Source organism: Phasianus colchicus, chromosome 9 (assembly GCF_987193195.1).
Source record: "Phasianus colchicus chromosome 9, bPhaCol1.hap1.1, whole genome shotgun sequence".
Classification (NCBI taxonomy): Eukaryota; Metazoa; Chordata; class Aves; order Galliformes; family Phasianidae; genus Phasianus; species Phasianus colchicus.
Window position 1 is genome coordinate 17,194,476 of NC_143444.1, and position 16,040 is coordinate 17,210,515.

Sequence of the window (16,040 nt, forward strand, 5' to 3'; positions counted from 1 at the left end):
ATACTGCTAAAAGAATTTCTTCTCTTTTTTGCAGCTACTTACCAGTAGTGGGATTACTGCCATACAGTAGGTCATTACATATTAAAAAAAAAAAAGTTGATGTTTATTTAATGGAATTTTGGGTATATTATCTTATTTTGAAAATTGCTTACATTTTCATTTGTTGACCTCACTGCTTTCAGGATTGAAAAGAAAAAATGTAGGAATGTGTCAGAGGAGTTCTCATGCTGGCGATGTTTCTATAGATAAAGTAAAAATCATATAAGAAATAGTAAGCTATTTATTACATGTCCTGCTCCTAAGTACTGTTTAAATGAATGAAAAACTGTTTCCTCTGAAATTTCTTAAAGCTTTTTTATTTTGTTTGTCAGTATTTTAATCTGAATTTTTCTGATTCTGTTAAATAGATTTAAAATGGAATGGAATAGTAAGTTACTCTAGACTATTACTCCTTCTGATAGTACTACCAGCTTGTTTAAAAAAAAAAAAAAGTGCAACTTCCATCATGTTAGTGCCTTTCCTAGATCTCGACAAAACAGTTATTTAATGTCTATAAAAATATTCTAAAGCTGTATTTAACTGTTCACTTCGATGCTTGAGCTCATAAAAAAGACCTGTATGCATCTCAATACAAACTTAGGCAACCAAGTACTGGATTTGGCTATCTTCTTACAGCTCTCATGTTTGAACAATAAACATTGCATGTTCGTTGGGTAGAAAAATATGATATTCTCTTCATATGGATTTTGGGCAATATTAAATTTCAATGTTAATTATTCAAAATGTGTGAGAGTTTTAAAATAGCACAAGGAACCTTAGCTGTTTGTTCTTGCTTACAGTGCAACCAAACACAACCATGTTTCACTCCCATACGTGATTCTATATTTCTTGGCTAGTAATAAGTTACATATATAAAAATTCCTCTTTCTCCATAAGAAATGACCAAGTACAAGCACCCTCAACACCCTAACAATACATGTATTTGACTGTGCTGTTTCCGACAGTCCCAGTCTTTTAACACACTTTGGTACACCTCAGTTATTTAATTGCTGCCAGAAGACAGTTGTATGTCAGATCTCTCGTCAAATCCTTCTTGCTCTCAACCCTGTAGTTGACTGTATCTAGTCTGAAACTGTGAACAGTCTGATACCAGAGTTAGGTATGGAAAACACTAGTTTGCCTGCAACTTGGTTTCCTCAGAATGAAACCCACGTGAGTGTATTGTATGGAAATCATTACACATCCCAGAGGTGTCCAGATTGCAATTGGAAACAAGACCTAATATATCTGTGTGTTCTTTTAGTCATACACAGTATCGTAAGGTATAGTGGCACTGAAAATAGCTTGTCATGGTCTCTAGGTAGAATTGAAAAGCTTATCTTAACTCTGAACATAAACTTGAATACCATTGTGCTTTGCTTTCAATTCTGCACAAAGATAAGTTCAGAGGAGTTAACTGTCCCTAGACAGCCTGATTATTGGCTCCCAGTGTAAATTCTGGTATTTAGTCCCTTTCATGGCTTAAAGAAGTGGATGGCAGTAACAAGATCTTTTCATTTTTAAGTTTTCTCTTATTCCTTGACTGTTTTTACGTTTCCTTTCTGCTAGAACAGAACACAATAGACTTGACATTCTCATCTCCTTCTAAATAAAGTGCTACCAATATTTGTGATGGATCAGACCTAAAGCCATCAACTACTTAATATCTAGGATTAACTCTGAGTGTCCATTTATTAAGAATTTGTGGGGGATTGGAAAGAAACAAATTTATTAAGATTATAAATAATTTATATAATCTTGGAGTGATACAACTTGTGACTTTCCAAAATTTCACTCGTATACCAGTTGCACAGATCTCGCTTGCAATCCAAATGTGGTGGCACACACTGAACTGTTTACTGGTAGCCATCATGAAACCCCCCTAAAGGTTCTGAACTGTGTGTCAGTGACTGTAGTGGAAGTTAGTCATGATTAGATTGTCATAAATATGAATAGAGTGTTTATACCTCTGTACTAATGAAGCATTTTTTCAGCTTGGAGATGGTCTTTGATCCTATTTCTATACTGAGAGTATATTTTTATTTTTCTCTGTAATAGTCTGGTAATATATGTAATGTCTAGAATGTAACTGACTGTTGCCACTTTTGCTTCATATTTGGTATAATCTTAATGAAATTACTTATTTCCAGCCTAGATGATAGGTTTATGTTTAGATTGTTAGTGCAGAGAAAGTTGTCCTTGCAGGTATTTTATTTTCTTGTTAAGGTTTTCCTCAGTGCAGTTCAGTAGTTATTTTTTGATTTCTTGAAGGTTCAGGCTGATTAATTTTCTGATACTGTATTTTTCCTTCTGTTGATTTTAAAAGGCTTTAACTTCTAATTTTATCCATAGTCAGAACGCATGATAATAAATGCATTTCAGTACTTTCAAGGCTATTTGAAGTACGTTGCATATGGTTTCTAAGATCAATTCCTGACTATTTTTCATAGGAAGCCATCATTCTATGTATCATACTTGGAAAATTACAAAAATGTGCTATTGTTACTGGCAACACTTCAGAAAATACATTCGATACTGCAGTGTCTTTATAATAATGTTGAACACTAATGAAAAAACATTATTTCAAAGATAAATAGTTTATTTGTTGTTGTTTTGCTTCATTATTCATATTAGCTTGATTTCTCTTTAAAGTATAAATCACTTTCAGAAAACCAGTTTGGTAACACAAGTGTTCACTGTCTCGACAAGGAATGATTTTTTTTCATATGGTAACATTTGTTTTCTTATTGTTCCATTTTTTCAAATCATAATAGTTGGAAGATCAAAACTGATAACCATATTCTGTATTTCCCTGGCAATAACTGAATTCAGATACACAGTGACTATACTTGACAACTTATATGGACAAAAAACCCAAACTGACTGCAGAATTAGAAATATCTACTCGTGGTTGGATTGTTTGTGTGGGCTTTTTTTTTTTTTTTCCCCCTTGGTATTTTTTTTATTTTTTAAATTAAAACATTCAAATAAAGGTAACTTACCGTTATTGTACTACTGCTGTGTTTAGACCAGCAGTCCTGATTAAGGCAAATCTTAGTCGTGTTATGACATGTAAAAAGCAGAGTTTACCTCTTCCAAACCATTTCTTATTTCCATAGCAGGAACTCTGGTGTTTCTCTACAGATGCTAGATATGAATGACTCGGGGACCAAAATCCTAGTCATGCCCCAAAAGGTGTGCATAGACATAGCTATTAAGAGCTCTCTAATTTTAGTCATATAACTGAATAATCTAAAGGTCATAAACCTTGTTTACCATACACCCTAGAAAGAAGCAGGCAGTGTCAGAAGATAATTCAGGTTGTAAGTGGGCTGAATTACTCTCTAGTGGAACTCATCAAATTATGCGATGATGAAAGTGACTACATACAGTTAGTGTGAAAAAGCTGCTGCGCTGCAGATTAATAGTAAATTAAATAAATATTGCTTTTCTTGCATAAATGAGGTGCTTGGCTTCTTTTACCCCCATAAGGATGTTATTTTTCTGTGTTGAATGGTCCTGTTTCTGGACAGCAAAAGATGGCTGTGCTCCACTAATTTTGCTGCACGTAGCTTCATTTCAGGTGCCTCACTGATGATAAATATACTAATTAAATTCAGTGTAAGATTGTTTCATTCAGCTGCTTCCCGTTGATAAAATACTGACTTAAATATATTGTTGAAGCACGAAGGGATCTTGTTATTTTTTTTAATTTTGCATAGTGTTGTAACATTAAATAAGTGACTTGAGTTTGAATCATTTGAATTGTATAAGTAGTTCCTTCAGAATGTCACTGATTTTAGTCTGAGGATGATTCTATAAAGTATATATTATAAAAATACTGTTTCCCACACTGGAGCCATGAAAGAAAATTCAGTGTGACAAGTAGTCAGATTTTACTGTCTTACTTGTCTGATACTCTGTAATAAAATACATGCTCATACCTGCTTTTAATTTAAATTCATATTCCTTGTGTGCTTCCTTTTCCTATCAAATGTATTGGTTTCAAAATATAAAGTAAGGTCAGCTGTGTCTGTGCCTTAAGAAAATGCAATATGCACTCAAAAGGCAAGATCAGAAATTACTAGCAGAAAAATATATATAGTGTTTAAACATGTTGCCAGACACATTTCTGTATAAGGTCAGTTTATAGCATGTTGATTACTGTAAATGTACAGTGACGAGTGTACGCAGCTTGTCTCGTGTTCATTTAAATTACATGGAATTCATTCATATATGTAAACACTTCAATAAGTTAAACTGTACAGTAATTGTTAAAATAATAATGGAAGTTGTGGCAAGTAGGAATCTTACTTTTTTGGATTTGCTTTTACTTAGATATCGCTTCACAGAATAGTTAAGTGAGAGATAAAAGCTGGTGCTCTTAAAGGCAGTTAACAATAATGAAGATTGAACAGAAATCACTGAATTGAACCAATATGCATCTGAAAATAATTAAAGTAATTCCTTTTGTGGAGCACAAAAAGTCATTCCTTTTGTGGACACCATCATGCCAGAATTGGTGGTCTCTCATTTAAATGAAAGGGTGTCATGCTTTACCTCTTGACCCCTTCTACTTTACATGTAGAAGCAAGAGTAGTAGGTCAGTTGTTCTACTGGTGCAATCTTTAAAAGATATCCATGAAATGAGACTCACGGATGCCCTTTTTTTCACCCACTCTTTTGTTTAACAAAAAATAGAGAAGGAAGTGCTATTCAGTAAGAGCAAAATTCACTTTCTGTAGAACACTAAAATCTCATTGAAGGTTTACATAAGAATATAATGACTTATATACTTTGTGCTGACAGTTTGCAGTGATGAAATTCAGCTTGGGCTGGAAGAGTTATTGGCTTTATTTGCTGCCACTGCAGAGCTGAGGGTAAGGTCTCCTGTTTAACCATGTTGCCATTATTTGTTCCTCAAACCTCTAATGAGAGAAAATTGTATCTCTCTAAGCCCCCTCCTCTCTACCAGAGACAACTCCTTGTCTCTATAAGCTCTTGGCAGGTTTTTTCAGATAAAGTAGGCTTGGGCTACACCTCAGGAGTAATAGGAGGAGGCAGGAACTGTTTGTCTCCTGCTCCACAAGTTCTTTGATCACTGCTCTGCTTTGCTGTGGTTGTGAAGTGGATGGGAAAGCTGTGCTAGTATTAACCTGCAGTCCTGCACTGCATGTCCTGTTCTGAATGCAAAGTCCTGACACAGGTTGTTTATATCAGCCGAGGAAAGCTGCTTTCCAATTCACATAGTATGCAAACTGCTACATGAAAGCCATCCATTTGATTTGGATGTAAGATTGTAATTTGGTCATGTAAGATTGTTGCTGGGTCTGTCTTCCTGCAGTTTTTAAATTGATTGTTTCCATGTGCCGTACTTGCAGGCATCTGAGCAGTGGTGTGCGATAACGTTGCACGTTTTGCAGAAATGCAGTACGTGAGGTGGACGTATTTTGTATAAAGCAGGTGTGTATTTTTACAAATGTAAGTAGTGCCCAGATATACTAGCATGTTTGTTGGTTTTGTTGGGTTTTTGTTTATTTGTTTGGGTTTTTTTCCTATATTAAACATAGAGGACATGGAGCTAGTATGGAATGATCACACAGACTTTCCTTTTAGTTCATGCTACATAGCAATTTTTATATTTAGATGGCTGACCATAGGGAAAAATGTAAAACACTTTGTTTTGGAGGCTGGTAGGGTATTTTGTTTGTATAAATGTAACAGTGTTTCTTTCATAACTGTGAAACTTCCCATTAAGGGATGCATGTAACTTTCAAAATAAAAAGATGCTTGTAACTGTAAATGGCTATGATATATTTGCTGCTCCCCCCCCATTTGGAGGCAAAACCTATTTATGAGGCTTTATTAAGTGCAAATAATTCCCATGGCTTCAGCAGAGAAGAAACAGCTGTAGAATATAGCCCGATTTGCATATAAATGACATGATTTCAGCTCAGAAAAGATATTGAAATATATATATTTCTGCAGTGAAAGCCTGGTAGTCACACATATGAAGGTCAGCTTGTGTAACTTTTTTTAAGCTGCTGCAGGTTGACATCTGATCGCACTTCCAGCTAGATTTAGGCACTATCAGTTGTATCCACAATGAAATTGGGAATGTCTACTTTAGAGCTAATTAACTGATCATTTTTTAGAAATGGCTTCCAAAACAGTTCTCTTTGCTTCTTAAACACTTATAAATGCTCAGAATATTTTATCAGTGCTAGCAGATAACTTCAATTTCTTCATTCTTTCTTCAGTACTGTGAATTTGTGGTGCAAGGGATCTGGTATTGTTTAGATAAGACAGAAAGAGTCCTGCTAACTTGCCCAAGTCACCTCTATAAATGGTAGGACATATTACAGACAAGTGCAGTATTAATTTTACTGTCCCAGATAGTTCCCTTAGATTGTCTTTTTTACTGAAGATAAGTTCATGCTTCTAAAATTACTGTCCAACATTGGCCATCACTGATCAGTTGGAGTGCTTGACTGGAATGAACATTAAGTGTTTCAAAGTTGAAGCCCTATGTGCCATCCTATACCAGTTATTCCAGCTCACCACACAAATTCTCTAAAATATATTTATTGCAGTAGAAATATAGCTTTAGGTTATTTTAATAATGAACTACCTTCAACATAGTCATATCTAGTTACTGAACATAGATGTTCAACTGTTATGGCTTCAGCACAAATACTCACACAGAGCTTAGACAAGCAAAGCCAAGTTCTGCAGGTGGACTTCTGCCACTTCCCAGCAAGCTGACAGAGCTCCCAGAGATCCTCAAGGAATTCCCTTAAGAAGACAGGCAATGTGAGAGAAAGCAAATGTGGGCTGTGGTCATCAACTAGCCACTTCCCTCCCTGAAAGGCTAGGAGCAGGACTTTGCAATGGAGTGCTCGTTTATTGACAGGCTCCTACTGTTTCTTAGATATATCTTAATGTGAAAGAACGATGCTGGGGAACCAGGAAATAGAGAGAAGGAAATGTCTCCTGAAGGCTTCCAAACCTTCAGATTCCTACTTGGCGCAGGCCTCACTGGGATGAGTTCCATTGCCAGAAGCTGGAGGTTGTTTGCTCGGATGGATTGACTAGCCACAGTTTATTGTCATTATACTGAATACCTACCTCTTATGAAGAAGTTTGATACAGTTTAGTAAAAAGTGAAATTAGCGCTGTCTAGAAACTTGGATATTCAGATAACAACTTCCTTCTTAACAATTTCTTTTGCTTTTTATGTGTTATTCATTCATCTGAATGGAAGTGTCAATAGAGTTTACTGCTAGGATTACCGAAGGTTTTTTGCTAGTTGTGATGAAGTATTTCAACTTTTGTAGTCTGGACTTGTTAGATTGCTGTTTGCAGAGACAAAATTATTTCATCCCATGGCACCATTCTTGTGTCTTATGAGCTATGCCTGGAGGAGGTTTTCTGCCCAGCTGGAAATTTCTACTCCAGGAATAGTCACTCAGCAGCTGGATTGTTCATAACATTTTCAGTATCTCCTCTTCAATCAAAAAAAGTTTAGGCTCTGAGATTAGCTGGGTGGTTTCTAAAAATTTTACTGGTAGGTGTAGAAGAAGCATTTGGCAAAGCATCAACACATTATCAAAATAATTTTATTTCAAAAGTAGAATTGATTGAGAAAGTGATTAATAGTAGTGGAAAAGATCTGCTTGACTTGTCATATATATCACAGAGATGCATTTCAGAGGCTGGAGGTTTTCTTAAGTGAGGAAAATAACCTGTGATAGGAAGGTAAGAGGTACAAGTGCATCTTTCTCTTCTTGGGTGTGACTGTTTTGGACAACTGTATTAGCAGAAGCTTACATGAAGGCTTAGTTTCTGTAACAGATTCACAGAAATGACAGTCTGTAAGGCAGATAATGGTAATAAAACAGACAGTATGTTTTGAAAGAAGGTAAAGTTGATTGCTTGGAATGGTGGAAAATAGCTTCAGATAAGTGTGTGATTCGATAGAAATTAGTCCGTCTGTAGAGTTTATAGCAGCCAATCAGAAATGCTCTTTTGGTTCAAGCAGTTAATAATATCTCTGCACTGTAGCTTAAGGAATACAATTTTCAAAGCTACTGTAGTGTGGGACCAATAAATTTCGGCACAAATAAGGCAGTATTCTATATAATTTATTTTAGATTCACATCTAGGGTATGTTCTGACACTCCACATGAAAGTCAAATTGTCCATGTAAAATGGTTTTCAGGTGATAAGTTGACCCCTGGGGTTTTAGTAAAATAAAAGATTCAGAATTCTGTCTGATTCTCCAATCTATAAAAGCTATTTATCAGCTGTTTGAAGGATTTGATAAGAAGGAACAAAAAGAAAAAAAAAGCTTTTGTACAGTGACATTTTTCTCATTAATGGGAATAATGTTAGAATCACAAGCTCCTTTTGGATTTGGTAGTAAATAGTCTGCTGACATATGTTTTGGCAGGCAGTTGTTCTGTGTGAGAAGTGTACGTGTCTAATGCTCTCTAATACGCATATTGAGCAAGGCATATTTCTAACATGTGCATACAGCCCTTCAAAAGAAGGGCATTTACTGTGCCACCATCTGGCCATCATTTTTAAGTGCATTCTATTATCACAGCCTACCTCTGCAGAAATTTTCCTGGAGAATGACCATCTTATGCTGCTCAGAGAAACACCAGAAGAACAACACAACCATTTTTTCCTGCTAGCATTCTTCAGAGTTTAAGCATAGAGCAAAAAGAAAAAAATGGTGAACTAAAAAGAAATAAGGCATTAAGTTCTATTCTCAACACTCATATTGGATCTGCTGTTAACTTTATCATTTTTTTTACTTTATTTAAATTTGATTGCATTTTCTTGAGAATACTTGCAGGCAGTTTCTAGTGTACTGTATGCCTTCACTGTCCGTTTAAGTAGATCTGAAGTTGAGTAGAGGCTTGATTGCATTATTTTTTTTTTCTTAGAAGGATGTATCTGCATATACATGCATATGAAGTTGAGCGCAACTGAGCAAAATAATAAGTAAGATGACAGTAAATGTGACTAGTCATTGTGATAGCAGAAGTAGCCTGCCTAATAAGATGCTAGAGTGTTTAGGTTTAGAATGGTTAAGTGTGTCCCTTTGGATTTTGAGTGAATAAAATACCTCCAGCTTCAAAAAAGCAAATAAAAAAACAAAAACAGCAACAACAAAAATGCTGAAGAAAACTGGAATTTTCTATAGTCTATGTAAACACAAAGGACTTTTTCAAAGAAAAAAGAATCCTTCTGCAGTTACTGCTCAAGTAAACCACCACCTTGGATTCTGCCTGCTTGTCATGAGCATTCAGTGTGTGCTGAGTTTGCTGCGGAAGTACTGCTTGCTGTGCTCTGTAGCTGGGAATGCAGTAGGGCACGGAGAGGCAGGCTGCATAAAGACTGTCTGTTAGCCACTGAATTACCAGAGGACAGGCAGATGTCTTGTCTTCTGAGAGGAACTGAGCAGCACTCAGAGGGAAGGAGTATCTGGCACTCCCAAGTGCAAAGAAGAAGGAAAATGCAGTGAGCCGAGATCTTGTCAGTGTTGTGAAAGAGCTGGGACTTTGTTTGCAGGCTGAGCAGTGTCTGAGGTGCTCTGTAAATCACTTGGAAATGTTCGGATTGGAAGAAGGAATGGAAAGATAGATTTATTCTACAGTGGCCCGGTGTGGACGTTCGTTTTCAAGCTTTTTAAATTTTATCTAGCCCTCTAACAGATCAGACTTCTCATGATTTAGAACAAATAATTCTATCTTGTGGTCCTAATAACACCTACTCTTATGTAAATCTGGATTTTGTGGATATGCTTGTCAGAAAGCGAAGCTTGCCCCTAAGGACAGTTGATAATTCAGGGTTATGATTCAACTCAAAAAGAGCTAAGTATTACTTGACCTCGTCTCCTGGTTTTGTTTTTTGGGTTTAGCTTTACAGAGAACACTGGCTGGTGGTCCTGTGAACCTGTGGGAGGGGCCTGGTCAGGGACTCATGCTCACTCAGGTATGTATAAGCTCTAGAGGAGTGTACTCAAAAGCAATATATCTGTCATGTTTTTAACGTGCTTTTCTTCTGGAAGACCAAACCTAAGGATCAGAAGAGCTTATGAGCAACTCTGGCTTCTGCTGTTGACTAAGATATATTCTGCATTAATGCTTTTCAAAGTAGCTATATACTCTTATTTTGGGTTGTCACTCTCAGGTTGATTTTAAAATGTATGCTCCACTTTCAAGGTTTCAGTTGTTAGCACTGAAATATTTCACTGTGCCTTGGGGTATTGTGGCCCCACCTTAATTGCAGGCCACACCTTTTGCATACTCCAAACCTTGTGAGAAACTGTTTCTTTTTCTGGGCTGGGACAATGCATAGAATCTGTATTCTTTCGTATCCTTCGGACCTTCTGTGAGTGCTAGGCTGATACGATGTCAGGTGCTGTTAGTGTATAAGTGCTCACTGCAAAACTTGTGACTGCAACCAGAGGTAAGGCCACTGTCAGACATGGAAGCACCCTGATGCAGGCCTACAAGGAGAGTCCTGGGGCCCTGGATAACGGCAAACACACAGACCAGCCTCCTGCAAAGTGTCAGCCACCTCAGAGCAACTTGAAGTGTGAAGAAGTCATAATCTGCTCCCCTGAAAGAGACACACAAGGTAGGATGGCTAAGGAAGATTCTCATAGAATGCTTTATGAGATAAAGGCAGTCCCATAACGTGCATTTTGGAAAGGGACATCTGGCCTAGGACTTAATGCAGTTTTTCTCCTAACTAACAAAAGAAAATAATAATTTTTTTAAAAAGGAAAAAAAGAAACAAAACATCAGGTGTCCTTCAGAGGCACAGCTTTAAGAACTACTTATTGCTTACATGAAGTACAGAGACTTGTGGTGACACGTTGTTCAGGGCATTCCTCCATTTCACTATCAGCGTTTTGCCTTTCCTATGGATGAATGCTGTGGATGTGGGTAGGAAGGCATTTTTACTGCTAGACTGGGTTGTGTTGACTGGCCAGCTGTTTTGGAAGTCAGTGTGACTGAAATGTGTTCGTGGAGAAAGTGGAACACGACTAATGAAAGTACTCCTGGAGAATATCATGTTAAAGTGTGCTCTGCTTGTGCCCTGTGCCACATCAGCTGTGGTGCCAATGCAGTTCTGTAGGGCTGTCCTGTGAAATGAGTTACAATCAGTGAGTGAGTATTCTCCTACCTCTCAGCAATGCTGTTATTACTGGGATAAATTGCAGGTGTGCAAAAAACAAAGCAGACTGAAAAATTATCTTTCAAGGTTATAATTCACCCATACTTGAATTGTAAAATAAATAGCCTTTGTTTCATGTATAGGATGTCAAAGACAGGCAAAATACACTAAGAAAATAGAGATCCTACACCCTAAACATAAGTAGAGCTGCCACTGGCATTAGTAAATGTCTTTTCAAATGTATAATTTGACTGTATCTTAGCAGTCCCGGTAGCCTTGCGGAAGGCTGCAGGTGCGTGGGATTCACCAGGGTTCCATCCCTGCTTCACAGCTTTACATGTGGCCTTGAGACTGCCGGGCGTGTGTCTCCAGTGAAAGAGCTGAACAAAGAGTGGCATTAAACTTAAATTTCCAGTTGCAATGTGGATGCAAAGGGAAATGAGCCCAGTGGAATTAGTAATACCATTTCAAGCGCTGGCTAACATCCATAAGCAGCCGTGCCTGCCCTCAGACTGCGACGGGACGTTCAGAACGTATTTCTTTAAAAAGGTCCTTGAGGAATACAACCCCCAGCATGCACTGCACGCTAAGTGTTTTAATATGGCTTTTACATCGGCCTCACGTTGGACATTTCCCTTTCTTAATTACACTAACAATCTCCGGCCTGAGGCACACTGAGGAATGGCCCATCTGCGCTGCAAAAACTACACGGAAAGCAGCCAGCTTTTTTTTTTTTTTTCAAGTGGCGCTGCGCTCCCACTCTGCATGCAGGCGGGGGCCAGGAGCCGCCGCCGCCTTCCTGCCGCTCTCACAGCGCTCCCGGGACCGAGGCGCCGCCTCGCGGGGGCCGTGCGGCCGTGCCGGGCTGCGAGCGGAGGGGCGGCGCTGCCCGGGCTCGGAGCCGGCGCGGGCCTCTCGGCCGTTTCCTCGAGCGCCGCTCTCGCGGCCGTCGCCATGGAGACGGGCGAGCGGGTCGGTGGTGCCGCCATCTTCCCCGCGGCGTCTCTGGTTGGGTGACGGGGAGAGCCCCGGCTGCGGAGGACGGTGCGGTGCGCGGAGCTCGGCCACAGAATGCCACGAGGGATGGCTGGGAGTCGGTGGCTGCCGGCGGCTGTCGGCCTGCCGATCCCCTCGGCCGCTGTGGCTCAGTCAGCTGTGCGGCCGGCTCGCGCTTGTGCAGAAACGCGGCGTAGAAGCAAAGGCTGGCTGTGTAGCGTAGGACTGGAAAGAGCTGTTACTTTAAATGGGAAAAGCCTAACTAGTAGCCGGTCAGCTTTGTCGTTCACACCCACCTCGTCGTGCAAACCAAGCCAGCCGCGGGGCACAGCCACCGTCTTGTTGCTGCCTTTACCAGCAGCAGCGTTCGGCCCATGTCTGCCTGCCAGCCGGGCGTCCCTCGGCGTGTGCAAAGGCAGAGAAGGAAAAGCGCCTTGCGTTTAATGCAGAAATAAGGGATTTGTTCTTTTTTTCCTGCGAATTTATTGCGTGTTGAAAAGGAAGCAGCGTGCCCAAAGCAGCTGTTGGGCCTTTCCTGCACGTGCAGGTTGTGTGCGGGCAGCAGTGGAGCTGCAGGCCTTTGCTCTGGCCTTGCTGGGCCGGCCAGCAGGGCTGCAGGCAGAGCGTCCCAGAGCGGTGCCAGCACGTCTCTGCCTTCACCTCCCCTCCAAGAGTTCATAAGGTGTTAACTTTCGAAAGAAAGGTCCCCCTGTGTATTTATGTCAGTGATTTGGGGGATTTAAAGAATTCATGCATGAAAAATGACTGTAGGAGCTGTATACTCCCACGTGTGGGTAACGACTACATGGGAACACAGATTACAGCAGTTTTGCACTGAGACTGCTGCCGTTTACATGCTCTCTTTGGGAACGTTATGAAACGTTTTTAAATGCTGGTGCATGTTAATGCATTGATTTCAGTCAGCCCTTTTTTGTCCCACTTGAATTTGTTCAACTTAACAGCTAGCGTGTCTCATGTTTGCTCTAAGATATGCCTAGCAAATTAGACAAATTAAAAAACGCATGCAAAAATGCGCCCCTATGCACATGTATCAGGTTTGTTATTTATTAATGGACTCCAATTTCCATACGATAGCCTACATTATTTTTTTTAACTTTGGCTCAATGGGTAGTTTATGCCAATTACGTGTAGTTTAACAGCTTTGAAATCTGTTTTTGCTTTTCTTATGCATAAAGACGTGGATTCTGTTTCAGGTTTTAATTAAACTCTACACTGACTTTAAAGATTCTATTGTCCTTTCATTTAAATGGGATTTTTGTTAGATCTTTAACGAGGCCTCTGTGGGGTAATAAATCTAAGCAATTGTCCTTATTAGGAGTAGATTATCCTCAAGAGATGGAAAGTAACAGAAGTAAGTAAAACCATTTGTAGAGACTGAACTAAGGCTTTTTCTTCCTAAACATTAAACAGACTTGCAAATGACTTGCTTGGGTGCTCAAATTAAATTAAATTATATTTTGTTTATTTTTCACATTTCTAGTGGAGGCTATTTGCGTTTACTTAAACTTGGAGTTTCGTTGAGCAGAATTCACTCCAGGGTATGGATCCTTACTTTCAGTAAACAAGCCGTGCATGAAATTCAGTACATCCTGCAATTTCTTTTGTTAGTAATTGTTGCCACACTTTTATATTATGGGACATGCTGACCTAGCGAGTATATTCTTGCTTCCTCATGTGTCCCACAGTAGGTGAGTCTTGGCTGGAGAATTTGCCTGACATTTGCCGCACACTCCAGCCAAGCAGAAATGCAGAGCACATAGCAGCATGCAGTTTGTCCAAGGGCCTGCTCAGGTACTCATCTAAAACTCCAAGTTGTTAGTCAGGGAAAACTTGCCACTAAAGCACCCTTAGCCTTCAGTTTACCTGCTGTCAGAAGGTGAAAGGGCACTTGACTCTAGTGGTTCTTTTTGTTAGAGGTGTTCGCTTCATTCGAGGGAATTCTCCACTCTGTAGGTGTCCAGGCCTTGTTTTATTCCTGACTTTAATCATAGGTTGGCTGCTGCTGCGGCCTGGCCTCCATCACACACAATCATATCCTGAATTTTAGCCATATATTTAATTCCCAGCTTTGCTAAACACATCATAGTGCAAATCTTTTAAAGCATCCACTTATTTGAAAGTTCCATTTTTGTGGTGCTAGGCTGGGGATGCTCATCTGTGGGACTTTAATTTACGCTAAATCAACTGGTGGAGGCAGAGATCTTGTGCAAGGACATGCAGTGAGACATGTGACATGAGAGGCTGAGTTGTTTTCGCTGGCTTCAGTTCCCGAGCTGCTTGAGCTGCTGCCCTCTGCAGAGCATGCTGCAGGAAGCTGGACTCCAGGGACACGGCTGCACGTGACGCGACCCACGTCCGCCTGCACCGGGAAGGAGCCCACAGCCCTGCTCAGGAGCAGATGAAGGCAAACCTGTCTTGGTTGCTGCAGCCACCAGGTATTTAATGTCCTGAAGCTCTCCTGTCTGTGGGCTGTTCTGTCCCTGTCCTGCACACCAGCACCTGGTAGAGCCAAGTGCTGTGAGGCTCTGATCTGCTTCTGTTCCCTACCTGGTACTTGGCCATGCTTCTCCATTTAGACTTCTCAACCCTTCTTGTCTCCTGCGTGACACTGTAGTGATACGTTGGGGAAGAGCATAGTCTATATGTATAATTTCTAATTTGTTATTTTTTTCCATTTCCTGGACAAAATAGCAAGTTTTTCATCTCTTCTTTTTTGTGTAACTCAAGTGGCAAAGAGTTTGGAATGGTAAATCATGAGGGAGGTGGGAAATTTGGTGCAGGTGAAATCTGGGGCTATCAAGTATCGTGGCTTCTCTGTACTCTGATAGGAAATTTAGAAAAACAGAAGGTATAACAGCAAATACGTCACCTGGTCGCTGTTCTGCTTTCGGCGTAGGGCTGGAGAAAGAAAGAGGGCAAAGAGGAAGCTCATAGCTGAGCTTATGGGCTTGGATTGCCTGTCTTCCTTCCTCCTAGTGCAGCACGGTGAGGGAGTGACTGGCAGAGAGTCAGAGGCTGAGTCCTGATGCTGATTTAACTTTTAATGTGACATAGTGCCTAGGCCTGTGAACTAGCTGTGAGTGCTTGGTTTAGGGGCAGATTCTGGGGAAATTAAGAGTCTCTGTCCTGTATTGTGTGGCATTAGATCTCCTGTTTTAGCCAAGAGCATCTTTGAGATGAAGTAATACTGAATCTCAGCCATAATCTATGGGGTGTAGTTTTGCTCCGGCATCTCACCAGTATGTGGGATTTCCCCTCTGTTTCCTTAAACAGCAGCAGAGCCAGGAGCTACCTCAGCTCTGGAGAGTAAAGCTGAGAGGGCTCAGCTCTGCACCTAAGAAGTTTGTTGCTTCTGTTCCTCCATCCCCCAACCCCTGTTTCTGGGGACATAAGCTGTCAGCAGAAGCTGGGACTCTGTGCCTGCAATATGAAGGCAATGATTGCTTGCTGATGTGCACTATCTGACAACTGAAAGGACCTCTGCTTGCCTTGCACTCTAAAGTGTGTTGCTTTCCAGTGCTGCAATACTCTGCAGTACCAAAAGCGTCTTCTAAATGCTGTTGCATATCGCCTACCCAGAGAAGCAGCCACATTCTGTCCTGTTTGCAGCCACCTCCCCCGAGGGCAGCAGGCTGTGTGGGTCTGGAGCACCTGTGCAGCACAGGCATGAAAAGCTACCCTGCTCCTGCCCTGAGGCACAAAGCTGCCTTCATTGTGCCAGGCAGAGCAGAAAAGCTGGGATCCGGTGGTGGGACACGTCCCTGAGCATCTGTGTGATGCAGGTGACG

At 40.4% G+C, this 16,040-nt stretch overlaps 1 protein-coding gene across 7 annotated transcripts in view; it reads left to right on the forward strand.

Annotated features, from left to right (window-relative positions):
- Positions 1-2,963, forward strand: part of HFM1 (helicase for meiosis 1) — a 60,405-nt gene extending 57,442 nt beyond the window's left edge. For all 7 annotated transcript variants that reach the window (XM_090146370.1, XM_090146371.1, XM_031614758.2 and 4 more), the window contains one exon: positions 35-2,963. The gene's annotated coding sequence lies outside the window, so the exon portion shown is untranslated. The remainder of the gene's footprint in view (positions 1-34) is intronic.
- Positions 2,964-16,040: the final 13,077 nt, after the last annotated feature.